The sequence below is a fragment of the Bubalus bubalis genome, chromosome 16 (assembly GCF_019923935.1).
Source record: "Bubalus bubalis isolate 160015118507 breed Murrah chromosome 16, NDDB_SH_1, whole genome shotgun sequence".
Classification (NCBI taxonomy): domain Eukaryota; kingdom Metazoa; phylum Chordata; class Mammalia; order Artiodactyla; family Bovidae; genus Bubalus; species Bubalus bubalis.
This window is the reverse complement of record NC_059172.1, coordinates 915,921-925,409: the sequence shown is the minus strand read 5'-3', so window position 1 is coordinate 925,409 and position 9,489 is coordinate 915,921.

Here is a 9,489-nt window from a genome sequence, read left to right as displayed (position 1 = left end):
ATGAACAGCAACACCCCACTTACAGTCGGAGGCACTTGTTTTACGAGAAGTGGTCTGAGGCTCTCAGGTAGCATCGGCCAGGTGAGGGCTGGCTTTATGCAGTGAACTAAGCTGTCACGACTTGGGTTCCAGCCCATGGGCAAACAACAGACTGCAGTTCCCCAGAATTTTTTATTTTTTAATTTCTCTTTCCTACCTAGGGAAGAAAGCAGTTTCAAACAACCAAGGATTTCAGATATTGTCTTTTAAAGTAAGTAATTGGAAAACGTGGGATCAATGAATTATATTAAGCAATATGTATATATTAATTTTTTTAGGATTGTGGCTGTATAATAAAGCAAAGTAAGCCTCCCTATCATGGAGAACTGAAAATGATGAGATTATGAAAGAGTTCAGTTCAGTTCAGCCGCTCAGTCATGTCCGACTCTTTGCGACCCCATGAATCACAGCACACCAGGCCTCCCTGTCCATCACCAACTCCCAGAGTTCACTCAGACTCACGTCCATCGAATCAGTGACGCCATCCAGCCATCTCATCCTCTGTCATCCCCTTCTTCTCCTGCCCCCAATCCCTCCCAGCATCAGAGTCTTTTCCAATGAGTCAACTCTTCACATGAGGTGGCCAAAGTACTGGAGTTTCAGCTTTAGCATCATTCCTTCCAAAGAAATCCCAGGGCTGATCTCCTTCAGAATGGACTGGTTGGATCTCCTTGCAGTCCAAGGGACTCTCAAGAGTCTTCTCCAACATCACAGTTCAAAAGCATCAATTCTTCAGCGCTCAGCTTTCTTCACAGTCCAACTCTCACATCCATACATGACCACAGGAAAAACCATAGCCTTGACTAGACGGACCTTTGTTGGCAAAGTAATGTCTCCGCTTTTGAATATGCTATCTAGGTTGGTCATAACTTTCCTTCCAAGGAGCAAGCGTCTTTTAATTTCATGGCTGCAGTCATCATCTGCAGTGATTTTGGAGCCCCCAAAAATAAAGTCTGACACTGTTTCCATTGTTTCCCCATCTATTTCCCATGAAGTGATGGGACCGGATGCCATGATATTTGTTTTCTGAATGTTGAGCTTTAAGCCAACTTTTTCACTCTCCACTTTCACTTTCATCAAGAGGCTTTTGAGTTCCTCTTCACTTTCTACCATAAGGGTGGTGTCATCTGCCTATCTGAGGTTATTGATGTTTCTCCCGGCAATCTTGATTCCAGCTTGTGCTTCTTCCAGCCCAGCGTTTCTCATAATGTACTCTGCATAGAAGTTAAATAAGCAGGGTGACAATATACAGCCTTGACGTACTCCTTTTCCTGTTTGGAACCAGTCTGTTGTTATGGAGGAGGGAGCTACCTTTTTTTTTTTCTAATGACCTATTTTTAAGTAGCTTCTTTTAGGAGGCTATTCTCCAGTGACTCCCAACTTAAACTAAGATTCAAAGGCCTTCAAACAACCTCCCGCCCTGTGAGATCTGTCCCCTGGCTGCCTTCTGGACCTCACCTCCACCCACTGTCTCCCTTGCCCTGGCAGCTTCTGCAGCACCTCTTGTTCCTCGAACCTGTCGGTCCCCTTAGCTCTTGCTGTCCCCTCTGCCCGGGACATCTTTACTCCAAATACTGGCACGGTGGCTCCTCACTTCTTTCATTACTCTGCTCAGAGGTCAGGTTTTTTTGGTTTTAATTTTATTTATTTTTTTACTTTTGACGGTGCTGGATCTTCGTTGATGTGTGGGCTTTTCTCTTGTTGCGTCAGGTGGGGGAGCTCGCTGCTCCTGGCGTGTGGACCCCTCGCTGTGGCGGCTCCTCTTGTGGAGGGCGGGCTCTGGGGCACGCGGGCTCAGTGCTTGTGGGCTTAGTTGCTCTGTGATGTGGGGGATCTTCCCGGATCAGGAATTGAACCCGTGTCCCCTGCGTTGGCAGGCGAATTCTATACCACTGAGCCACCAGGGAAGCCCGAAGGCCAGCTTTTATTTGTTTTCCTGTTTCCGTTTCATTTTTTATTCCTTTAATGTTAAACTTTGAATTGGAGTATAGTTGCTTTACAAGGCGCTCGTTCCTGCTGTACTGCAAAGCGAATCAGCCACGTGTGTGCATACATCCCACCCTGGGGTCTCCTTCCACAGGTCACCACGGAGCTCTGAGTGGAGTTCCCTGTCAAAGGTCAGCTCTCAGAGACGCCTTCCCAGACCCCTGCGTGAGAGGCGGCCTCCCCCGACACCCGCCGCCCGTCTGCCGCAGGTCCTACCCTCCGTCACACTGTGCGCCTCGCTTCCTGTCTGCCTCCCTCCCCACGGGAGTGTCGGCTCCCTAGTGCCAGGGGCTTCCTCCGTTCTGTCCACTGCTGTGTCGCAGGTACGTGAGATGCTACCTAGCTCCTAGTCGGAATCAAAGGGACCCTTTACAATTCTTTAGTTTTGTCTTTTTGTTGAAATGTAGTTGATTAACGATATCGTGTTAGTTCCTGGTGCAGGGCAGAGCTTAGACGTATGTGTGTTCTTTTTCGTATTCTTTTCCATTGATTTGTTACAGGATGTTGAATACAGCTCCCTGGCTACACGACAGGACCTGTATCTGTTTTATCTATAGCAGTGTGCATCTGCTAATCCCAAGCTCCTAAATTGTCCCTCCCCTACCCCTTATCCCCCTTTGGTAATAGTACTTTTGTTCCCTAAGTCGGTGAATCTGTTAATGTTTTGTAAATAAGTTTATTTGTATCACATTTTAGATTCCACACATAAGTGATCTCACGAGCTATTTGTCTTTGTGACTTAGTGTGATCATCTCTAGATCTCTCCATGTTGCTACAAACAGCATTATCAAATGAACACTTTTTGAATGAGTGAATTAAGAACAAAAATATAGCATAGGTGATAAAGCATTTTCTTTTCTTTCTTGGAGAATGTCGGTGGTGGTGTGGGGTGAGAACACAGGACACGTATTAGGGTGTGATACATGTCTAACATCATCTTATGTTTCCACCTCCTGGCATTCATGCCCTTATATAATCAGTCCTCTTGAGATGGTTGGATGGTTTCACCGACTCAATGGACATGAGTTTGGGTAAACTCTGGGAGTCGGTGATGGACAGGGAGGCCTGGTGGGCTGCAGTCCATGGGGTCGCAAAGAGTCAGATACGACTGAGCGACTGAACAGAACTGAACTTCTCTAGCGTATGAGTTGACCTTGCTTCTGATAATTATAATACAGCAGAAGTGATGGGATGAGGTTGCAGAAGACCAGCTCCATCTGGCTTGCAGTCCCTGGCTCTTCTTGCTTCTTGCTCTGATGAAGCAGCTGCTGTGTTGTGAGCTTCCTTATGGAAGAGCCTGTGTGGGGAAGAGCTGAGAGCATCTTCCAGCCCACAGCCAGGCAGGGCAACAGTCACATGAAAGAGCTTGAAAGCAGATCCTTTCCCAGCTGAGCTTTGAGATGAAGGCAGACCTAGCCAGTATATTTTCTAATTTTATTTTTTTAGTTTATTTTTTAAAGTTGATATGTTATATTTTAATTTTTATTCAGTTCAAGTTTTTTTTTTTTTTTTTCCTGCCTCACAGCATGCTAAATCCCAGTTCCCTAATCAGGGACCAAAACCGTGGCCCCTGCAGTGGAAGCTCGGAGACCCAGCCACTGGGCCCAAAAGTCTCTCCAGCTGACATCTTGATGCAGGGTCATGAAAGCCAGAGGACCCAGGCAACCCGTCCCTCCACTCCTCACCCAGAGAAACTGTGAGATAACGTGTTGTTGTTTTAAGCCATGAAGTTTTAGGGTGACTTGTCATACAGCGATATATAACCAATGCACAGCATTTGGTGGTGATGAAGCAGTTTTGGGCTGCATGGTGGAGAGCCGTGTCCGCCATGTGAGGGAGTAGTCGTCCTCACACCTTTAGCATGTGTCCGTCCTAATCCTGGAACCTGTGAATGGATTAGGTCAGGTGGTAAAGGTGAGACAGCCTGGGCCCTGGGACCCTTTGCTGCGATGTCTGAGCCTGGACAAAGTCTCCTCAAGCCACAAAATACAAAGAAACTGTAAAGGACTGAAAATAGCTGTGTGCACGCACAACTGGGACAAATTCTGGACGAAAGATACATAAAGATCAAAAAAGCTCAGCTCGCACTTCTAAAGAGCTGGGAGCAAAAGCAGGGCACTGTGTAGGCCCCTCTGTGCCCCTCCACAAGGAGGTGGGCCAAACACCTGCGCTGCCCCTCCCGCCTGGCCCGTGGGCACACACCACCACCTTCACCCCCACGTAAGGAACCAGCTCGCCTCTGCTGGGGGTGCCAGCTAGCGGGGGACTCTATTCTTTGTTCCCGTTGCCCCTGCTGTTGCAGGAGTCCCAGTAAAGCCTTGTCTGCATTTCTTTTCTGGCCTCTGATCAACTTCTTTTGATTAAAGAGACCAAGAACCCTGGTTAGTAATTATTTATATTTTCTTTGTATTTTTTGCTTGAGCTTCCTTATTTTTATTGTGGACTATCTTGATGGGCGCAGAATCATCACAGGGGTCCTTGTAAGTGGAAGAGGGAGGCAGGAGACTTAGAGTTGGGGAAGTGATGAAGGACGCAGAGGTCAGCATGATACGATTGCTGACTTTGAAGATGGTGGGGCTGAGAGCCTAGGAACGCAGGATTCCTGTGGGAGCTGGAACACACTGGGAAAGTGATTCCCCCCTAGAAGCTCTAGAAGAACACAGCCCTTTTTGACACTTAGATTTCAGCTCAGAGAGTCCCAGTTCAGACTTCTGACCTCCAGAATTGTGAGAATAATACTGTCTTAAGCCAGTACTCTTGCCTGGAAAATCCCATGGATGGAGGAGCCTGGTAGGCTGCAGTCCATTGGGTCGTGAAGAGTCCGACACGACTGAGCGACTTCGCTTTCACTTTTCACTTTCATGCACTGGATAAGGAGATGGCAGCCCACTCCAGTGTTCTTGCCTGGAGAATCCCAGGGATGGGGGAGCCTGGTGGGCTGCCGTCTATGGGGTCACACAGAGTTGGACACGACTGAAGCGACTTAGCAGCAGCAGCAGGAGCAAGCCAGAACAGTTGTGGTAATTTGTAACAGCAGCAGTAAGAATCTCATACAGGATTGGGAGCCAGCAAGATGCTGACCTTGGGTCCCAGAGCCTGCCATAACCATCCTGAGATAACCCATGCACCCTTGATGCATCTTCTCTTTGAACATCCACTTTCTTGTACATTACCTCTTACAGCCATGGTTGCTTCATGTTGCCACAATTGTTTCCATTTGCAAATAACTTCCAAAACAGGAACCACAGAGTCTACAGTTTCTTCAGCAGCATGTTTTGACAGTCTTTGGCTAACTCTTGACTGGACTTCTTTCTTTCTTTGTTTTTTCCTGTGCCTCATTTTTTGGTATCAAAGTACCCAGGGTCTCTCTGGATATCTGAAAGGTTTATTTGTGTTAATTACTTCTTTGCAGGCATAAATTTCTGCCTTCAGACTCAATCTAGGTTCTGATATAATCCCAAACTATAAGAGCTTCTCAGAATGCAAGTGTGGCCAGAATTAGGTTTCACTTACCAATATTAGTGAAATGCTAAAGGAATGTTATTCCACTGACCTTCTTGTCTGTTTCTGAGACTGAGGCCGTTTCTATTAGACAGCAGTGTTACTGCCTTCTACTTGGAGACCACTGACTGGAAGAAACGCATCTTTATCTGCCAGAAACCGAGGCCAGCTGTGCTCCAGGGAAGTGTTGGAAAGCAGAGTGTGTGAGGCGAGGTCTGACACTTCACCCACGCAGAACTAAAAGAGAACTGCAAAGAAAATGGCTTTCGTGCTGTGACGGCATAGTATTTGATTCCATGTTGATATACTGAGGAGATTAATTTCTTATGCCACTTTCGGAAAAATCAGTCTAAAGAAATTGGGTAACAGGAAAACTTGGCCGTGGAGTACAAAACGAAGCAGGGCAAAGTCTAACAGAGTTTTGCCAAGAGAACACACTGGTCATAGCAAACACCCTCTTCCAACAACCCAAGAGAAGACTCTACACATGGACATCACCAGATGGTCAGTACTGAAATCAGATTGATTATATTCTTTGCAGCCAAAGATGGAGAAGCTCTATACAGTCAGCAAAAACAAGATTGGGAGCTGACTGTGGCTCAGATCATGAACTCCTTATTGCCAAATTCAGACTTAAATTGAAGAAAGTAGGGAAAACCACTAGACCATTCAGGTATAACCTCAGTCAAATCCCTTATGACTATACAGTGGAAGTGAGAAATATATTCGAGGGTTTAGATCTGATAGACAGAGTGCCTGAAGAACTATGGATGGAGGTTTGTGACATTGTACAGGAGGCAGTGATCAAGACCATCCCCAAGAAAAAGAAATGCAAAAAGGCAAAATGGTTGTCTGATGAGGCCTTACAAATAGTTGAGGAAGGAAGAGAAGTGAAAGGCAAAGGAGGAAAGGAAAGATACCATTTGAATGATGAGTTCCAAAGAATAGCAAGGAGAGACAAGAAAGCTTTCCTCAGTGATCAATGCAAAGAAATAGAGGAAAACAATAGAATGCGAAAGGCTAGAGATCTCTTCAAGAAAATTAGAGATACCAAGGGAACATATCATGCAAAGATGGGCTCGATAAAGGATGGAAATGGTAGGGACCTAATAGAAGCAGAAGATCTTAAGAAGAGGTGGCAAGAATACATAGAAGAACTGTACAAAACAGATCTTCATGACTCACATAACCATGACGGTGTGATCACTCACCTAGAGCCAGACATCCTGGAATGTGAAGTCAAGTGGGCCTTAGGAAGCTTCACTGCAAACAAAGCTAGTGGAGGTGATGGAATTCCAGTTGAGCTATTTCAAATCCTGAAAGATGATGCTGTGAAAGTGCTACACTCAATATGCTAGCGAATTTGGAAAACTCAGCAATGGCCACAGGACTGGGAAAGGTCAGTTTTCATTCCAATCCCAAAGAAAGGCAATGCCAAAGAATGTTCAAACTACCTCACAATTGCACTCATCTCACAAGCTAGCAAAGTAATGCTCAAAATTCTCCAAATCAGGCTTCAACAGTACTTGAACCATGTAGTTCCAGATGTTCAAGCTGGTTTTAGAAAAGGCAGAGGAACCAGAGATCAAATTGCCAACATCTGTTGGATCATTGAGAAAGCAAGAGAGTTCCAGAAAAACATCTACTTCTGCTTTATTGACTACGCCAAAGTATTTGACTGTGTGGATTACAACACACTGGAAAATTCTGAAAGAGATGGGAATACCAGACCACCTAACCTGCCTCTTGATAAACCTATATGCCGGTCAGGAAGCAACACTTAGAACTGGACATGGAACAACAGACTGGTTCCAAATAGGAAAAGGAGTACATCAAGGCTGTATATTGGCACCCTGCTTATTTAACTTATATGCAGAGTACATCATGAGAAACATTGGGCTGGAAGAAGCACAGCTGGAATCAAGATTGCTGGGAGAAATATCAATAACCTCAGATATGCAGATGACACCACCCTTATGGCAGAAAGTGAAGAAGAACTAAAGGACCTCTTGATGAAAGTGAAAGTGGAGAGTGAAAAAGTTGGCTTAAAGTTCAACATTCAGAAAATGAAGATCATGGCATCTGGTCCCATCACTTGATGGCAAATAGATGGGGAAACAGTGGAAACAGTGTCAGACTTCATTTTTTTGGGCTCCAAAATCACTGCAGATGGTGACTGCAGCCATGAAATTAAAAGACGCTTACTCCTTGGAAGAAAAGCTTTGACCAACTGAGATAGCATATTGAAAAACAGAGACATTACTTTGCCAACAAAGGTTCGTCTAGTCAAAGCTATGGTTTTTCCAGTAGTCATGTATGGATGTGCGAGTTGGACTATAAAGAAAGCTGAGCGCCAAAGAATTGATGCTTTTGAACTGTGGTGTTGGAGAAGACTCTTGAGAGTCCTTTGGACTGCAAGGAGATCAAACCAATCTGTCCTGGGAGATCAGTCCTGAATATTCATTGGAAGGACTGATGCTGAAGCTAAAGCTCCAGTACTTTGGCCACCTGATGCAAAGAACTGACTCATCAGAAAAGACCCTGAATCTTGGGAAAGATTGAAGGCAGGAGGAGAAGGGGATGACAGAGGATAAGATGGTTCAACAGAGATGAGTTTGAGCAAGCTCAGGGAGGGAGTGAAGGACAGGGAAGCCTGGTGTCCTGCAGTCTGTGGGGTTGCAAAGAGTCAGACACGACTGAGCCACTGAACAACAACAATCTTAAGCCATTATTCTCCAATTTCACGTAGACTGTATAGTCTATAAAGGTATCTGACAGCGGGCACCTGGTCACAGAACTGTGGAAGTCCCCCTGCCTCTAACTGAGTTTTCAGGATGTCACGCAGACCCCAGAGGATGGAATCCATTGCTGTCCAGCTGAGAAGAACTCTTTCACATCTGGTTTGTGAAGACCAGGGCAGGGTTGGACCTGAGAGTCGACGATCAGTGCCCGCAAGCAGTGAGCGGGAGGAGTGTTCAGCCCCTGACTGTGAAGCAGGGTTGCTGGTCAGGGGGAGGAAAGAAGAGAATCTTGAAAACACAAGGAGAAATGAGGGAGATGTTGCCGCACCGAGTTCACATTTCGACCTGCAGGCCTCTTCCTCTTGGAGGCTATTATCACATTTTTTAAAGATTTTTTTTTTTTTTTTGATGTGGACCGTTTGTAAGGTCTTTATTAAATCTGTTATAATGCCGCTTCTGTTTTTGCTGTTTGGCCGTGAGACATGGGCGGCCTTAGGTCCCACCCAGAGATCGAGTCTGCACCGCGGCGCTGGGAGGTGACGTCTCAGCCTCGGCCCGCCAGGGACGTCCCGTGCAGGTGACTTTAAGTGGGTTGCTTTGTGCTTCATCTGAAGCACCTTTGGCATCTCGAAGGCGTCTCTGGTTCGTACCTGGATGTGCCCATAGCTCAGGTACTCAGTATACGGTGTAATCCAGTTCATGCTTAGACATCATTCAACTTTTTTTTTTAGGTGAGCTCTGCTGAACTGAACATTGAAGTCATTTCTTTTTTTGCATATGGATTTGGTAATGTGCCTATGAGAGTGATTTTCATGGTGAAATAAGAGAGGTGGGACCTCCGGGAGGCAGCTGGTGATGGGGATGAAACGCTTCCTCAAACCTTGTGTGCTGACTTTTATGGATAGGCTTCCCATTTTACTTCGTCTAGGGCAGTATTTTTCTCTACCCACCCGCTGCCTATATGAGGCCAATGTGCCTCCTCAGTTCCTCCCTTGCCCCCGGGGCTCAGAGAGCTCAGTCTCCCCAGAGACGCCTGCTGGACCTCGCTGGTTGCTGCTGCACCATTTGACTTAGAACCTTCTCTCCACCTCCCCCAGTTGCCCAAGGTCACCCAGAGAGCGAGCAGGGGAACCGTGAGCAGAACTCAACTTCTTAGACAGGTGGGTCTAAGCTTTTCCACTTCGCTTCTTCCTGAGGTAGTCTTCCCTCTAATAGTAATTCC